The sequence below is a fragment of the Anguilla rostrata genome, chromosome 16 (genome assembly GCF_018555375.3).
Source record: "Anguilla rostrata isolate EN2019 chromosome 16, ASM1855537v3, whole genome shotgun sequence".
NCBI classification, from domain to species: domain Eukaryota; kingdom Metazoa; phylum Chordata; class Actinopteri; order Anguilliformes; family Anguillidae; genus Anguilla; species Anguilla rostrata.
Window position 1 is genome coordinate 2,698,518 of NC_057948.1, and position 17,508 is coordinate 2,716,025.

At 40.6% G+C, this 17,508-nt stretch overlaps 1 protein-coding gene and 2 long non-coding RNA genes across 3 annotated transcripts in view; 1 reads left to right on the forward strand and 2 right to left on the reverse strand.

The window, feature by feature from the left end:
* Window positions 1-17,508, forward strand: part of LOC135242400 (protein NLRC3-like) — a 1,894,071-nt gene that overhangs the window by 704,784 nt on the left and 1,171,779 nt on the right. The gene's annotated exons all lie outside the window — the stretch shown is intronic.
* LOC135242451 (uncharacterized) overlaps window positions 1-17,508 on the reverse strand; it is a 641,023-nt gene that overhangs the window by 475,900 nt on the left and 147,615 nt on the right. The window lies entirely within an intron of this gene.
* On the reverse strand, window positions 9,203-13,252 carry LOC135242472 (uncharacterized). The gene is made up of 3 exons (XR_010326363.1): window positions 13,055-13,252; window positions 10,068-10,097; window positions 9,203-9,331 (listed from the first exon to the last, which is right to left on the reverse strand). It is a non-coding gene; the product is annotated as an uncharacterized LOC135242472 (long non-coding RNA).

Below are 17,508 nucleotides of genomic sequence, written 5' to 3' on the forward strand. Positions count from 1 at the left end.
CCAGCCCTAGGTGTGTCGAAGTGTCCCTGAGCAAGACACCTAACCCCTAACTGCTCTGGTGAATGAGAGGCATCAATTGTAAAGTGCTTTGGATAAAAGCACTTTATAAATGCAGTCCATTTACCCTTAACCTTAAATCTGTATGCATCACAGCCAGGTTGGCCTATGGGCACATAAATTGCTGGGGTGTTCTTATGATGGATATTCATGTAGAGGCTATAATAGAAACCATGCAGACAAATAGGTTTTAAATAAAGTCAGATTGTAGTTATACTGCTATATTGTTACCTCCACAATTATTGTGCAGTGTCTTGTAACTCCCCTCAAATACTTACTTTAACTGATTCATTGAACAGACTTCATTATTTTTTTTTAATTAGATGAGGGAAAACACGCTTGAATGGTGACAAGGTATGAGATCACAAATGTGTGACAGGAATGTTTTCAGCTGAAGAACATTCTAACCCTGATGTCACAATCACTACTGCTAATTGAAAGCAATTGAGTTTCTAGAACACTGACTTAGAACTTCTGCGGGAAAAAAAAAACATTCCAAAAAAATCTACTCTACAAAGAAGGGTATAGTTTTACCAGTTGCTACTCCAGGGAAAAACCTATTCAGGGCATGGCTGGTGCGCCATAATTTCTGTCCCCTGTCGGTCGTGCTTTCCATTGCCAGCGGGTTATGCGGTAGTATTTTAAGTGTCGTTCCCTACTCTCCTGCATTCAGGCTTTTTTTTTTCTTCTTCAAACTGCAGTTCCTTTTTAAACTTTGACTTTGCCACAAATCTGTCCGGCGGGGAGATATAACGGAGAGGCATGCGCTTCGTCGACGGTAAAATATTCCCGACATAAGAAAACAAACACGGGCGAGATGACATAGGGGTCTTTAAAATGCAGGTGGTGATCTTGGGCCCCCGGGAGGGCCCTAGGGGCTAAAGGGGTCTCTGCGTGCACCTTGCCCCGCCCCGTAAAAACACCGCTAATTTGCGGAGGCCGGAGTACGCGGGGAGAGCACGGGCAGCGCACAGCTCCACCCCCGCTCCCAGCGCAGCTGTATTTGTGTTAAACGCGGGCGCCCAATAACTCATCCGCCGCGGTAAGAGAAGGACCAAAGCGATCGGAATTGGCTTTGATTTAAATGGCTTTTAAAATTCCCCTCCTCGAGTGGCTATTCTTTGTTCGGGGCTGGACGCTGGACTTTCTCAACGCCGCCGAGGCGTTCCTCGCGGTCCGGCCGGCCGGAAGCGAGAGAGGTCAGCCCTGCTGGGGAAACGCGCTCTATTTCATCTCTAAAAGGGCCCAAAGAGCGCTTTCGTGCCTTTAAAAGTATTTTCAAAAAAATAAAAAATTAAAGGAGTTGATGTAACAGAGGGTAAGGGAAATGCAAAGAATGTGTGTAAGTGCTGAGCGTACATACCTGAACGTGTGCCAGTGGAGTTCAGCGGCTGTGGGATTAACTCTGGAGTAGAAAAAACAAAAATAAAAAAAAAACAGCTGGCAACTTTTTCAGGACGTTTCACAGACGTGGATTAGTGCACATCTTCGCCTTCCAAATCTCCCAATCAATGAATCAATGTGTTAAATAAAGCCATCTTTTATTTGCTGAGAAGCATTAGTCTGTGAGTGCTAGGGTTTTTATAGCATGAAATTGGACATCTGTAGCAGGGGCGTTGCAAGTCCACCATTTACTGGGGCACGTACCCCAGTAATATCTGAATATCTTTCTGTGCCCCAGTATAATACTCATGGAAAAAAGTGACCACTATCACTGTCAAACAAGCTGCTTTACCAAACTAAGGGGGGGGGGGGGTGTCAGCTGTCAATCACGGCTGCTTGTAAGCATAGAACTCTTCCAGAATAACTGTGTTTAACATGCTTGGGTTTGTCATGCATAGGACCCCCCACGACCACTAGGAGGCGCTGCTGACCTCTTTACCTCCCAAATTAAAATAACTAGTTTTGATGGATGACACACAAAGGGAGGAGCACTATGCTTAATCAGCTTAACGCTATCTAAAACGTGTAGCTGAGGAACCATTTAAAACAACTTTTCTTCTGAGAACTATTTACAGTAGGTTATTTGATGCAGCTGAAGCCCATGGGTAATCACCTGGTGCAAAGTTATTTATCGCTGAACTAAATGGTAAATGGACTGCATTTATATAGCGCTTTACAATTGATGCCTCTCATCCACCAGAGCTGTTAGGGGTTAGGTGTCTTGCTCAGGGACGCTTCGACACGCCAAGGGTGGGGCTCGAACTAGCAACCCTCTGGCTGCCAGACAACCGCTCTTACCTCCTAAGCTATGTCACCCCACAACCATGGAAAGCTACGGATGAACTTGGACGTACAGAGGGAGTTTTGTGAGTCTCGCACAGTGTGTCCAGTCCTACCTGAAAAGGGCTGGTATGGGTGCAGGTTCTTCAGCCCAGCACTAAGACACTTGATTCCATTAATTAGCCAAATTGCTGTCTTTAATCAGGACCTTGTTAAGCGGAAATCAGGTGTTTAACAAGCATTTTCTTCATCAGGCTTTTCATGTTTTGAGGGATTATTTACCCTCTTAAGCCACATTATGTCAGAAATAGATACGCATGTCATGAATTTTGTCTGTTTGTTATGTCAGGCTATTGTGTATATTATGTCCCTTCTGTTTTTGATGTTGATTGATGATATGCCCAGCAATTAATTTCCCCTCCGGGATAAACAAAGTTTATTGAAATTAATGTCATGAAGAATGACAGTCCCATATTCAAATTGTTCCATATTGTAAATGATTACATAGAGGGGGATGAATCAATAGGCTAATAATTGGTGAACGTGTAAACAACTGGCCACTAAAACTAAACATATGGAAGACAATGAAGAATTCAAACACAAAGCAAATGATAATAAGTCAAACCTGCATTGTGTTAATATGTTTAAGGAAATAACAATGGAAGCACTAGTCTTCAACAGTCTTAATTGAGCAAGAGATTGGCTGTAACAAAAGCAGCATAAACAGGGCTCCCCAGGACTGAGTTTGAGAACCACTGGTGTAGGTGATCTTAACACAATGCTGAAATCACTATTGGCCCTGTACTGTGTCATTTAATCTTTTAGGTTGTAGAATGCATTTTCAAGCATGCAGCCACTCCCTTTACGGTTAAATACCTTATTGAACAGAACAAAATCACCAGAAATGCTTTTTTTAAGGAACTGTAGTGTACAAGCATAGTGTAAAAAAAAATCAATTTCAATATAAATGTCAGTATATCTTTAAACATAACATTTATACCACGTACAAAGCTGTGTGCAATTTTAGAATCATTGTTTGAGTTTTCCCATGTTTTACGGTTCGGTGAGGGGATGTGGACAAGCCTTTGGCACCACCCAGAGGACATCCTTGGAACTGATCCCCTTTTTAAACGGCCAGGATCATGATCTGCATTTGGAGCACAGAATCAGAGGCGCAGCGTCCTTGGGCCTAACCCCAGTATCAATGGTGTTTGGAGGCAAGTACCACGAGAAGCCTATGTGTAGTTTGATTTCATCTGAAAGGCTTTGTGGAACCGTTCAAGCTGCATAAGCCTGCGCGACTTGCAACTTAACGCAACCAAGTCGCATGTGTAATAGGTCTGAATGTATCTATCTATAGCTATGTAACTTACCCTACAGCTGCTACTGTCCCTGCCCTGTATCACCTGCTAACAACAAAGATGCATTTGAACACTTTAACTTATAGCTATACAGCTAGCAAGATAGCTACGCTACCAAACTAGCAACGAACGACTAAATAACGACTTAATCAGAGCTCACTCAGCATACGCAGTCTTGTGAGCTTTTCTCTTCCTGGTGTCGTTCAGCGGTGTATTTCCTCAGTGTTTCTGTCCTAAGAATTGCAGCTGAGGAGCTGTTGACTCTCAGAAACAAGAGAGCCGGCTCATGCAGGTGAGAATGGATGAGGCTAGCTTGCGCCTGCATCTTTAATACCCTTAGCTGGCTCTGGTGGAACCCATGAACTTTGCCACTATAATAATGGTTCCACCAGAGCCCGCTATGGGTATTAAAGATGCAAAAAATGTGCTAGCCTCATTCGTTCGCACCTGCAAAAGCCGGCTTTCTTGTCTCTTTGTTGTTCTGCGTGTACGTGAGAGATCTCCTAGCGGCTAATAGGCTAGCAGTAGACAACCTCAAGAGGGCACAAGAATGAAGGTATCATATTTAATCAACTTAATTAAACCATATTTAACAGTCTGATATTGAAACGCATTAGTTAAATACATCACAAACGTGCTTGTACAAGACACAACAGAATACATGCTTAATGAATGTGAATTACACTGAGTGTGGGGTGCAGACAAGATATGGCAACTAAACAAAGGTACTCTACACCTCCGCACAAGCTTCCCTCCACCTCTCTACCCATTCAAACCCTCTAATGACACGTATGTAATCTATCAAATATATCAAAACATATTTATTTACATTATCTGAGCATATGGCATAGTGAAGGATAGAAAGCTATGATAGACACTTTGTCTTCAAGACAAAATTCTTTTCAGTTATGTGCAGGCATATGAGAACATTCCAAAAACATAACGCACATACTAACAAAATATTTGAATTCCCTTTTATCCCTACCCAACTTTCACTAAAAAATAAAGACCACCATCGAAAATGCTGTTCAGTGTAACATTATGCAAATATGTAAGTGTACGTGTGACAAACATAGTAATACAATGTGCCAAATTAAACGTTGGACTGGATCTGTTTCTGGACTGCTTTTGTTGCCAAAATTTTTGGAGTGCTAAAAGTAAATTAAATGATGACCGCCTTATCGGCCACTGGGCCGTCCGACTTTTAACTCGGCTCCAATACTTTCAGCAAACATAACTTTATTATAATCACATAACAGAATCTGAACAGTGCAAGCAACTTATTTTAATACGTTAATAGCATTTGCATAGTACTCATGTATTTATGTTAACTTCCCCTCATACGACCGAAAAGTTCCTCCCAAAATCACGCGGTGCTCGATTTGAATGGGGTGGTTTTTATAAAGACCGATACGGCAGGCCTACACAGTCGCTCGTCTGATTGCAACCTACTGAGCCTATTGTTTCGTAGGTACCGACTGCATGATTTGAATGGAGTGAGCTATCTTAGTGCCGCTTGTTGAGAGTAACGGTGGACAGAAGATTTTTAGAAACGAGCTGAAATGAAACTTAAACTTAGGCAAAGTATCTAATATGCAGCTAAAAGTAAGAAAGGCACAATACCATAGTTAACTTCAGCTATTAATATCACCTTGTCTGTTCGAGTATGAACATGGTAGGGCAAGTCATTCCATTGCGATAGCTAATGCAATGGCATCCAGTCATCATCCTACCTTGTTCAGTGAATGATTAACGATTCCCTCATAGGAGTTCCGCACATACATCTACATGACTATATTTCGACAAAATTGTCAAAAAATTTCAAGTTTGCCTCCGGTTCATTCATTGCCATCTTTCATTGCTTTTCTAAAGAACACGTCAACAGCGAAACGCACGACCTGCTGTGAGTGTAGCGGAATAAAGACAGACGTGTGTGCGCGCCTGGCTATGAGAAATCAGTTTTCAGTATTACAGTTCAACTGCAAGATGTAGTCACGCTGTCTATGATGATGATAGCACAGAAAGACAGACACAGGCAACAAATTAATTAAAACATGATGACGCTGACAATTGTTTTCTATGAAATATTCTGTAACAGCGAACCCCCATGGGCCCCCCTGGATGTGTGGACCCGGTGCAGTCACCCCCCCCAACCCCCTCCAGCCCCCTCCCCCCTGCCCCCCCGGCTAGCTCCGCTAATGCATGCAATCCAACGACCATCTCCACCTTCCTTGGGTAGACCGTCTCTACCCAAATTGCATTTGACCACCTGCTTTTCAGATTACATTCAACAGGGTATAATCTTATGGTCCATCTGCGCAGTTTTGATATATATTTTCATCCTCATGGCATTTGTTTTTAACAGGCTGGCTGCAATTCACATAGTCATCCTCCTCTTCTTCAGAGTCAGTGCCTTTGAATGCATGTACGTTCACATAGTCTTGCTCCTCCTCTTCCTCACTGACTCTGGGGGAGTAAGCCTCCATCGTACCTGAAACAAAATGTGTCAGAGATTTTGTATGATGTAGACCAATTAATTACTCATAATCAATACATGCAAACAATGAGATGACCTGAAATTAGCTTGATTCCTTATTATTACTTTCATTATGAAAAGTGATAGGACTGGTGTCCTTATCAAGTAAGCAATACAATAATTTAACGATAATGAAAATGTGACTGACAAATTATATAAACTATTTTATAAGCAATTTCACCTGCATACATACATACACCCTCAATTTGTGATGCCATTTGTCCCAAAGGGCTATGTTATATATTAAAAGTGCGGTACTTTCTACATGGTATATGGTAAATACCCTTCAATACAAGCTGAGAATCTTTAACTGCACGCAAATTTAGATTTGATTGAAGAAGTTAAACTGTGGAGTACAGTGCGAGTACTCCTCGACCGTCGTGTTATTTTGGGGAAAGTGCACTTCCTTATGATGCAGTGCGTGTTCCTCTGCAGTGAGGTACTAACATGCGTCGGTGGTGCTCTTCACAACTCGAGTGCGTCCCGTGCCGCGCCTTCTGTTCCAGAACACCAGGAACAGGATGACTGACAGCAGGACCAGCAGCCCTGCTGACACTCCTAAGGTGACAGGCAGGATCACGTAGGCTGCGGAAGAGGAGAACCCCTGTGTGAATCGCTGGGTTCTTCTTGAGGATCGTGTCCCTCGCCAGTTAGAATTCGCCAGTCCCACATAACAGTTAACATAGAACATGTTAACATAAATGAAATGCCTTTCGGGCATTTAATCTATTGAACAGCAAAAGGACACACCAAATTGCATCTCCATGTTAAACAGCAAATAGACTAAAATTCACTCCAACAGAGTACTTACTAATAGGGCATATATTGTCCCTGTTTGACTGATATAAACACAATTTATGTGTTTAAATTTATGTGTTACAGTGTTAAAGTTGGTTTTACACTTTGGATTTTCGACAGAATGTTTGAGAGAACGCGATTCATTAGTCTCAAAATCTCCTGCTAACCCAGTTATATGGACACCGGCTTGACACCGCTCATGGCATTGAGAACGCCTTTAAAATCACTAGCTTTCTACTTAAAAACAGCAACCCTTTCCAATCATTTTATGAAACGAATGGAAAATGCGGGTTTTCCAAAAGAAAAAAAAAGTTCTGCGAATATGAAGTAATTGCTTTTTATTTTATCTATATTTTGGAACGCCTCGTCATAACTGTACGCTCATCCCGACGTTGAAACATCCTCCATCCTTGTGGCAGAGTGCCCGCTGATCCTCATCTAAACATCTATGCTCTTCCATCGCTTCTTTTCACATGTCAATCGAGATGGCTACCGAACAGACCTGGGTCAAATACATATTCGTTTTGGACTCAAATACTTTTCTGTGCTCTGTTGATCTTGTCTGGTGTAATTGAGCCTGCCAATATGACCAGAAGGTGGGGTTTGCACTTTTTGAGAGAGTATTTCATTGGTTCCAATACACCAGACAAGATCAACAGAGCACAGAAAAGTATTTGAGTCCAAAACCAATATGTATTTGACCCACGTCTGCTTCAGCAGAAAGCGCTGTAAGCAGTGTGCAAGAATAAGCTGATGAGAATAAAAGTGAATGATATAATATCTCAGTATGAGTACCATATTTATCATGCGTACGGTTAAAAAGACCGTCAAAAGGCGATCAAAAGATTTAGAACGTAATTTGCAAGCAGAGATTTAAAAAAAAAGAAAAGAAATAATCACCTTTTAATTTACAAAATAATATATACATTTTAGGTTGATCAAAATAGCGAAGTAACTGCTGAGCATATTCATGCCATTTTTTGTACAAGGGTAGTCATGTGGTTCTGAAAGTTCACACCAGCAGCGCTGCAGAAGTCCCCACAGATGTGCTGCAGTCGTGGGTTGCTTCTCTTTGACCTTTCCGTCCAACTGGTCCCAAACTAGCCCCATTTTACTTCTCTTGTTAGAAAACGGAAAGAATTTGTTCGCCTGTTTATTTAGCCAAATAGGACTTTATTTAGCTAACTATCCTGTGAAGCAAAATATATATTTTTTTCAACTTCTGCCTATTTGCTTCTTACCTTGTGCCATTTGAGGTCATTTAAAGACATCAAGCTGCTTGAAGTTCACTAAAAGCCGAGCACTAACACGAGTAAAGTGTACTTTTGGCCGGCGGTGTAAATGCGTACGTGTAAAAGACGGTACTCACCGTTAGTGTTAATGGCATTACTGTGGGAAGAGTGGAGGGTCAGGTTTCCCTGGACTGCGTACAGGCAGGTGTAGCTGCCCTGGTGTGAGGAGTTGTTTAGGTCCATTTCCACACTGGACTGCAACTGGCAGGCCAGGGGACTCCCAGCTCCCAGTTTGTGTAAGCAGAAGTCAATGGGAGGACAGATATCGGCCGGGGCGTTGCAGCGAGAACTAACCACTTCGCCTGGTGAGTATGGAGAATATGGAGAGCTTAGGGACAGGGTGGGCTGGGACATGTTACCTGGCGTATCAAAAAAGATCCATAAATCATTAAATATAGAAAAATCCTCAAGTAGTCACACAACGGGCACGAGCAACTATACAAAGCTGTTTATAAAGCAAAGAAAGCCATATCCTTTTCTAACAGTTATATTACTGAGGGATGAAGAGCAAATACATTTGGAACCGTATGAGCATATTCACTCATAAGTTTGCAATATCACCACCGAATCCCTGAAAACCTACTTGTATTTCAGGCCTAAAAGGATTCAAGCTGCTTTCACATTAAATCAGCTATGCTGATGTTTAACTCAGTTATGTTTACTGCAACCACTTCAAAGGTTAGTATCTTAGTGATGTCACACATTTGACAGTGTTAGTGTTAGTGAAGTGAGTCTTCCAGACTAAGAGGTTCCCTCACCTGAGCAGACAACATAGGCATAATCACAACTGCAGTTCCCAAACACGTGGTGTGGGCACTGTGCGAGTGAACTTTCACTGCCTGAACAGTTAACTGCAGCCCTCCAAATTTCTCCACTCCCCCGACAAAAGTGGGCACCATGTAGATCAGACACGGGCGAGCCACAGCCCAGCTCTCTGCACACCACTGCAGTGTTGTTCATGTCCCAGTGATCAGCACACACGGTTCCCCACTGGCCACCGTGATGAACCTCCATTCTCCCAGAGCACCTGCATGTCCCATTGACCAGTCTGATGTGAAGCCCATCTAAAAGCCACAGAGAGGAACAGAGCAACAGACCTCCAATAATCAAGAGCACTGGACAATAATCAAGAACACTGGACAATAATCAAGAACACTGGACAATAATCAAGAGCACTGGACAATAATCAAGAGCACAATAATCAAGAACACTGGACAATAATCAAGAACACTGGACAATAATCAAGAGCACAATAATCAAGAACACTGGACAATAATCAAGAACACTGGACAATAATCAAGAGCACTGGACAATAATCAAGAACACTGGACAATAATCAAGAGCACTGGACAATAATCAAGAGCACAATAATCAAGAACACTGGACAATAATCAAGAGCACTGGACAATAATCAAGAGCACAATAATCAAGAACACTGGACAATAATCAAGAGCACAATAATCAAGAGCACTGGACAATAATCAAGAACACTGGACAATAATCAAGAGCACAATAATCAAGAACACTGGACAATAATCAAGAGCACAATAATCAAGAACACTGGACAATAATCAAGAGCACTGGACAATAATCAAGAACACTGGACAATAATCAAGAGCACTGGACAATAATCAAGAGCACTGGACAATAATCAAGAACACTGGACAATAATCAAGAGCACTGGACAATAATCAAGAGCACAATAATCAAGAACACTGGAGATGTTTAGATGAGATCTAGCTATGCAATAACATGAGACAGCACCCTGAAATTATGTAGCAGATAAGAGACTCTGCTTACCTGCTGGCAAGCTGACACTCAGAAGGTGAACTGTTGAAACAAAACAAGGAAATAGCAGTAATGTTTTTGAATACTACGTTATAGGTCTCTTCTGTTATTTAAAAAAAAAATGTGGTTGGATCTCAACCAATTCACCAAGGTTCGCTTCTGCCAATTCCACCAGAAAGTATTGGCTTGCTCATGAACCCAGCTTCCTTCTGTGATTAAAAAAAAAAATCACTACCTGTAGGCGCTATGTAATATTCTATATATCTACATTCTTGTGTTGCTATGGTCTGTCGCTGGGGGATGATTGATCTGTTCTCTCGCAAGAATGCAAAATGCTCAGCCTTGTGGCACGTTCTCACTATAGCCAATTTAACTTTTTAAAATTTAAGATCACACATATGTCATTAGAATGTTAACTGAACATTTTAATGCTTATGTAATAATCACTGCTGCTAACTGAAAGCAATGGAGTTCTAGAATACTGACTTGAAGAAAAAACATACTCTTTAAAGGGTTAGCATTCCTTCAATTTTAAAAATGTTAAACCTGATGAACTTACATAAAACAGAAAAGTAACGAGTTAACTATCATTTTAATGAAACTACATACAGTTGAGGCCAAAAGTTTGCATACACCTGGGCTAAAGTTATTCAAACTCAGTTTTTCCACAACTCCGCACATTTCAGGTTACCATACATTTCTTTCGGCAAGTCAATTAGGGCATCTACTTTGTTCACATCAGAGGTACAATAATTTTACAACAATTGATTAGAGACAGATTTATTTCAGCTTTAATTCACTATATAAAATCCCAGTGGGTCAAAAGTTTACATACACCAAGTCTCTTTAAACAGTCTGGAAGATTCCAGAAATTGATGTAATGACTTTTTAGAAGCTTCTGGTTGGCCAGTTGTCATAATTAGGAGTTAATTGGAACCTGTGGCTGTATTTAAGGGCCTGCCTTTAAAGCCACTGCCTTTTTGCTCTTGTTACCATGGGAAAATCCAAGCAACTCAGCCAAGACCTCAGAAAAAAAATTGTGGACCTCCACAAGTCTGGTTTCTCCTTAGGAGGAATTGCCAAACAACTGAAGGTACCACGAGTATCTGTACAAACAATTGAGATGGAGAAATGGACTGCATTTATATAGTGCTTTACAATTGATGCCTCGCATTCACCAGAGCAATTAGGGGTTAGGTGTCTTGCTCAGGCACACTTCGACATGCCTAGGGCAGGGGATCGAAACGGCAACCCTCCGACTGCTAGACAACTGCTCTTACCTCCTGAGCTATGTCGCCCCCAATTGAATGCAAATATAAAAATCTTCGGACCACACAGACACTACATCATTCAGGAAGGAGGCACAAATTAACTCCCAGGGCTGAACGAACTTTGGTCGGAAAGGTTCAACTGAACCCCAAGACAACTCAAAGGAACTGGTGAAGGAGTTGGAGGCATCAGGTACCAAAGTATCTACATCCACCATTAAGAGACTCCTACATCACCATGGCCTGAAAGGCTGTTGTGCAAGGAAGAATCCCATACTCCAAGACCGACATAAAAAAAAGCCAGAATGAAGTTTGCAGGTGATCACCAGGACAAAGACCTAGCCTATTGGAGGAGTGTTTTCTAGTCAGATGAAACTAAAATTGAACTGTTTGGTCATGATCAGCGCTATGTATGGAGGAAAAAGGGTGAGGCTTTTAATCCGAAGAACACCACAGCAACTGTGAAGCATGGGGGTGGCAGCATCATGTTGTGGGGGTGTTTTGCAGGAAAAGGGACTGGTGCACTTCAGAAAATAGATGGCATCATAAGGAAGGAGGATTATCTAGTGATACTGAAGCAACAACTCAAGACATCAGCTAGAAAGTTAAAACTTGGTCGCAACTGGGTCTTCCAGTCTAGGTGTATGTAAACTTTTGGCCTCAAATGTACATCTTAAAAATAAATAAATAAATAAAAATACATAGCTTTCTGAATATAAAAACATTATCATCTGTCATTAGGATTATATTGTTTTTGAAATAAAGAAATAAAACTTGCACGTGTTCCGATAATCAGTGTGTACCGTACAATACATTTGCAATTTTCATTTATGAAATCTACAATTCCACTTGATCCCACTGGATTTATTTTAAGTATATTTTTAAATAATCTATACCAACATATAGCAAAATTAAGTCTACTTATTAACCTAAGAATTTATTGACAATTTTGCACATAAAATTAATATAATATTAACAAAGTATCTGTTGAAAATAGAATTGATGTACTAGCACACATTGCTGTTTCTCCATGTGGATTGGGATGCTACTGACAAGTTTACATTGCAAAATTCAAGTAAAACCAACACAAACAAACATGTACTAATATTGCTGATATACTCACAGTTAATTTTTTTCAAGCATTATTATTTTCGTTAGTTTTGCAATGTTTCGGTTTAAGTTCTGTTCATCAAAACATTTTTTCACAATTAATTTTCATTCTTGTGTTAGTTTCAGTTATTGATAACCTGTGGTGCAGATTCACTGATATTTGCATGGGCAGATTTCAGACTCATAGAATGAGGCAAGTCCATTGACAACACGCTGAGAGTGACAAATATCAATGTCTACAAATATCAGTGTACATGCGGAGAACCGGCAGAAAATTGACGAACAAGTAGAAGTATTGAAAAACTGAAGTTTGATGCAGTAATTTTTTGTGTCATAGATATTTATTTTGCTGAAAATGGCTAAATCCGCCTTTTGTGCAGTTTTAAAGAATTCATAGTAACAGTATATAATTACTGAAGAGCAATGATAAATTGCATGAAATTGCACATACATTTATTTGTGTTAATGTGGCTAATGCCCATTGTGCATACACAGCATAACCCTGAAGTAACGTTCGCACATACTATACACCGTACAATGCCCAGTGTTAATTCAATTAACACTGTTAGAGTTGAAGTAACACTGGTCATTTTACTGTGTAGGACAGGAAATCACACTCACCAAATGCCATGACAACAATCCCCAGCATCCTGGTCCTCACAGTGTCTCCCTCAAGAATGTCACAACATCAACTGACCCAATGCGCAGAGGAACACACGAGAGAACGACGTGTAAGAGAGCAATTTTCTTTCCAATAAAACCGAACAGGAGATAATCGCATATGGTCCCGGTCCCGACTGTACTTCTAGCTCGTAGCTTTACTTCCGCAGTTGCCTTTGAGTGAGGGAGGCTGGGGTCTGAGTGACAGATCATACTGTAAAGAAAGAGGAAACCACACGGCCGATCAGAACCCATGTACCAGCCTCTCACATCCTGCCAGAGATTTTTACAGACATGCTGTATGTTTAGCGGCAGCAATATACTAACGTTGACTGAAGAGGGAGAAATGTAAATCTGTGTAGCAACACTAAAAATCTTTTATTTTGTACACACAAATGTCTTGCCAAAATATTTTTTTTTTCTGACTGCATAACTCACTGATTGTTGGTTAATGAATTACTTAGATGATGGATTTTTCCAATACTGATGATACTGTGGATTATATTGATTGCTGGTAATGTAGAATTAGAAGTGTAAAACATACATGAATATGGTTAATGGACTGTATTTATATAGCGCTTTACAATTGATGCCTCTCATTCGCCAGAGCGGTTAGGGGTTAGGTGTCTTGCTCAAGGACACTTCAACATGCCTAGGGCGGGGTTTGAACTGGTAACCCTCCGATTGCCAGACAATCGGTCTTACCTCCTGAGCTACCCAAATGAGAATAGGGGAGAGAATGTGAAAATCCAAATTTTTGTCTCAGATTCAATTTTTTTTTGTCTGACTGTTGATATTAATTTTTGAAAGCAACCCAATTGCGCTGCCAATGCAGAATTATGATGACATTAACCGGTTGAATGGAGAGTGACGTAAAAAAGGTGTACCTCCAGTTGGGCAGGAACTCTTCAAGCTTAGTAAAAGCAGACTCCATGGCGATTTGACTGAGACTTTCAAATTCATAAAAGCAATTAACAAAATGAAATACAAGAGATTCTTCAGGTTGAGGTTCTTTCATTAGAATGAGGTGTCATAAATGTAAATTAGCAAAAAAAAGAAGTAAAAAACAAATAAAATTCTGTACACACATTAGGAAGTTCATCACACAGACAATGCTTGCTGAACAATTCCCATTGGAGTGCCTCACACGAGTCGAATAGGCTACATATAACTGCAGTTTGAATGAAGCCAATGTGACTGCTGCAAAAATCAGAGAACATCAGATCTTGCTGTAAGGGAGGGTAGTACTGTCCAGGATGCAGTAGGATCACTGGAAAAACTTGGAATAAATATTGTGAAAAATGCATCCACATAAAACCATCTATCCTCATTTAAAGCCCCTAACATGTATGTAACAGAACTAGTCTCTGTATCACGTGAATACTTAAAAGGCTAATGGTGAACAAAGTTGGAAGATGACAAAGCCGGCAGTGGAGGCAGCAGGATTGTAGGATTATAAACTTGTCACCTGAGGACTCCGTTGTGATAGAACTATAGGCACACGCTAAGCACAGTCTGGATTCAATACCAGACTGTGTGGCCCATACACATGCTAGTACGAGGAAAGTATGAGGAAGCAAAAGAGACCCATTTTTCAAACCCCATTAACCACAAAAGTGACACATCAGAAAGCAGCAGTCCACTGTCCAGTTATGAACGACTCTGTCTGTCACTTGTCATGATATAATGAGGCATTCAGGGTAAATAGCTTTGTTTCACTGAAGGTAGCTGCAATGGTGGGGTGGAAAATATACAGAGCCGGCCCGTGGCATAAACGGTCTATGCTGGTGTTTATGGCCACAACCGCTTGGGGGGGGCACACGACCATGAGGGGGGGCCACACGATCCAATGTTTATCTAAGGTAAATAACGTTATTTTTGCAATTACATTATTCATGTCCTATCGCAGAAGTAGCGGTATAAATTTTAAACCGAAGCGAACAGTTCATGACAATGTAATGTAAAAAGGATTTTACCAGGCGATTAGTCATGTGTGTTCAATTACCTTAGTGCAAGTATAAGAGACCTAGCAGTATCTAGTCTAGAGTCTGGGCTTTCGATTGCCTTTGGAGTCTGTAATTGTTGTTTGTCAACATAAGGACCAGAGTTGTGCCAATGAAAGTTAAAGCCATTAGGAGGCTGAGAAATAAGGAAAAAATAAGGCTTACCAAAATCAACTGTTTGAAAGATCATTAAGAAACAAACACAGATGGCTGTGGGAAATTTAAGTGACTGCTTTTAAATGTGGTTTATTCACTTTTTATGGTAGTGCTGTGAAAATACATTTTCCTTCTTCCTGATTTTCTCTATTATTGCATATTTGTCACACTGAATGGTTTCATATCTTTAGACAAAAATGTAATATTAGACAATGGGAAACAGAGTAAACACAAAACAATAATTTTAAAAATAGTTACCTTTAATTAACTTTAAAACATAGTTATTAACACCCATATCACCAATGAGAATGTCATTGCCCCCCTAGTTACTCAGTCCACCAATTACCCAAATTTAACTGATTAGATTCAGCTGATTGAAAACAGCCAGACTTGATTGAAGTCAGTACTGTTGAATCTACACCTCCCTCATATTGAACCTTACCATCAGAGAGTAGTAGTCCACAGTGCTGACCAAGAAAAACATCAATGCTTGTCTCACATTTGCAAAAAAAGCATTTGGATGATCCCCAAGCCTTTTTGGAATATGTTCTATGGACAGATGAGCCATCCCATGCTCTGAGTATGGTGGATTTGATATTGGTGTTCTGTCTTTGGTGTGCTTTGGCTGTATGAACAGTGCAGGCCCCAGTGGTTTAAAGCATGCACTGAAAGCTTCCAGAGGCATGTTAAGATTATTTTTGGCAGACGGAGGTACGACAGGTGACAGTGTAAGGAACTGGGCTTGTAACCGAAAGGTCGCAGGTTCGATTCCCGGGTAGGACACTGCCGTTGTACCCTTGAGCAACGTACTTAACCGAAATTGCTTCAGTATATGTCCAGCTGTATAAATGGATACAATGTAAAATGCTATGTAAAAGTTGTGTAAGTCGCTCTGGATAAGAGCGTCTGCTAAATGCCTGTAATGTAATGTAAAAAGTGGGACTTTCTGGATGACTTAACTTTTCTGGCATAAAGAAAACACAGCATTTCTCAATAAGAATATCATACCAGCAGTCAAACATGGTGGTGGTAGTGGGATGGTGTGGGGATGCTTTCCTGCCTCAGGAACTGGAAGACTTGCAATTTATTATTGAAGGAACCATGAATTGTGCTCTGTACCGGGAACTTCCTAAGAATAATATCCAGTCATCTGTCTGTGAACTGAAGCAGAAGCATAATTGGGTTATGCAGCAAGACAATGATCCAAAACACAAAAGTCCACATCTGAATGACTGAAAAGAAACAAAATGAAAGTTTTGGAGTGGCCTAGTCAAAGTCCTGACTTGATCTTAATTAAGATGCTGTGGCAGGACCTGAAACGAGCAGTTCACGCTGAAAAACCCACGCATTTGTCTGAATTAAAGCAGTTCTGCAAGGAAGAGTGGGCTAAAATTCCTCCATGCAAATGACTGATATCACATTATAGTAAGCGTTTGACTGCAGGTATTGCTGCTAAAAGTGATGCAATCAGCCAAATTTATGGGGGCGACTCCTTTTTCATGTGGGTGACATGGGTGTTTGATAACTTTTTTCATTAAATAATAGAAATAACAATTTTTAAAAATGTGTTTGGTGTTTACTCAGGGTCCCCTTATCTAATATTACATTTTGTCTAAACATCTGAAACCATTCAGTGTGAGGAAGGCTGTATGTGATAACAGAGGAAATCAGGAGGGGGGTGGGGGGTTGGGGGGGGGGTAAATGCTTTTTAACGGCACTGTACGTCGTTAAACTGGCGGGCATTGAGCCGCTCTTACAGTTTTTTTTCTATCGCTAAGACATGTTTTATGAAACAATTCCCCCTTTTCTCAAAACTATTAACACAATCCCAAAACTACACATCAATCAGTACAAACCTCAAACATCCATGCCAAACTCAAATTCTCTTCTCAAAAACATATACTCTTCCATCAAAATTAAACTGACTTCATATGGCAAATTTAAGCCATCAAAATCACAGACAATATAGATCACCCGTAACACACCAGTGAGTTAAATTCAAAGCACTACTGCAAAAACCTTTCATAGCAGTGAGTCTGGAGTTGCAACTTTCCAAATATTTTATTTGCAGTACTGAAAAGTGAAATACTGTACAGTATACAGTACACATCACAGTTGAACAAAAAAGTAGCAATTTCAAGAGAGTAGTATTCAAAAGAGGAACTCAAAAGTAAGCGCAGCACAAAAAAAACAAACAAAAAAAACCCCCAGCAATTTAGAGAAGTTTACACACTGCTCAGCATTGTCAGCTTGATC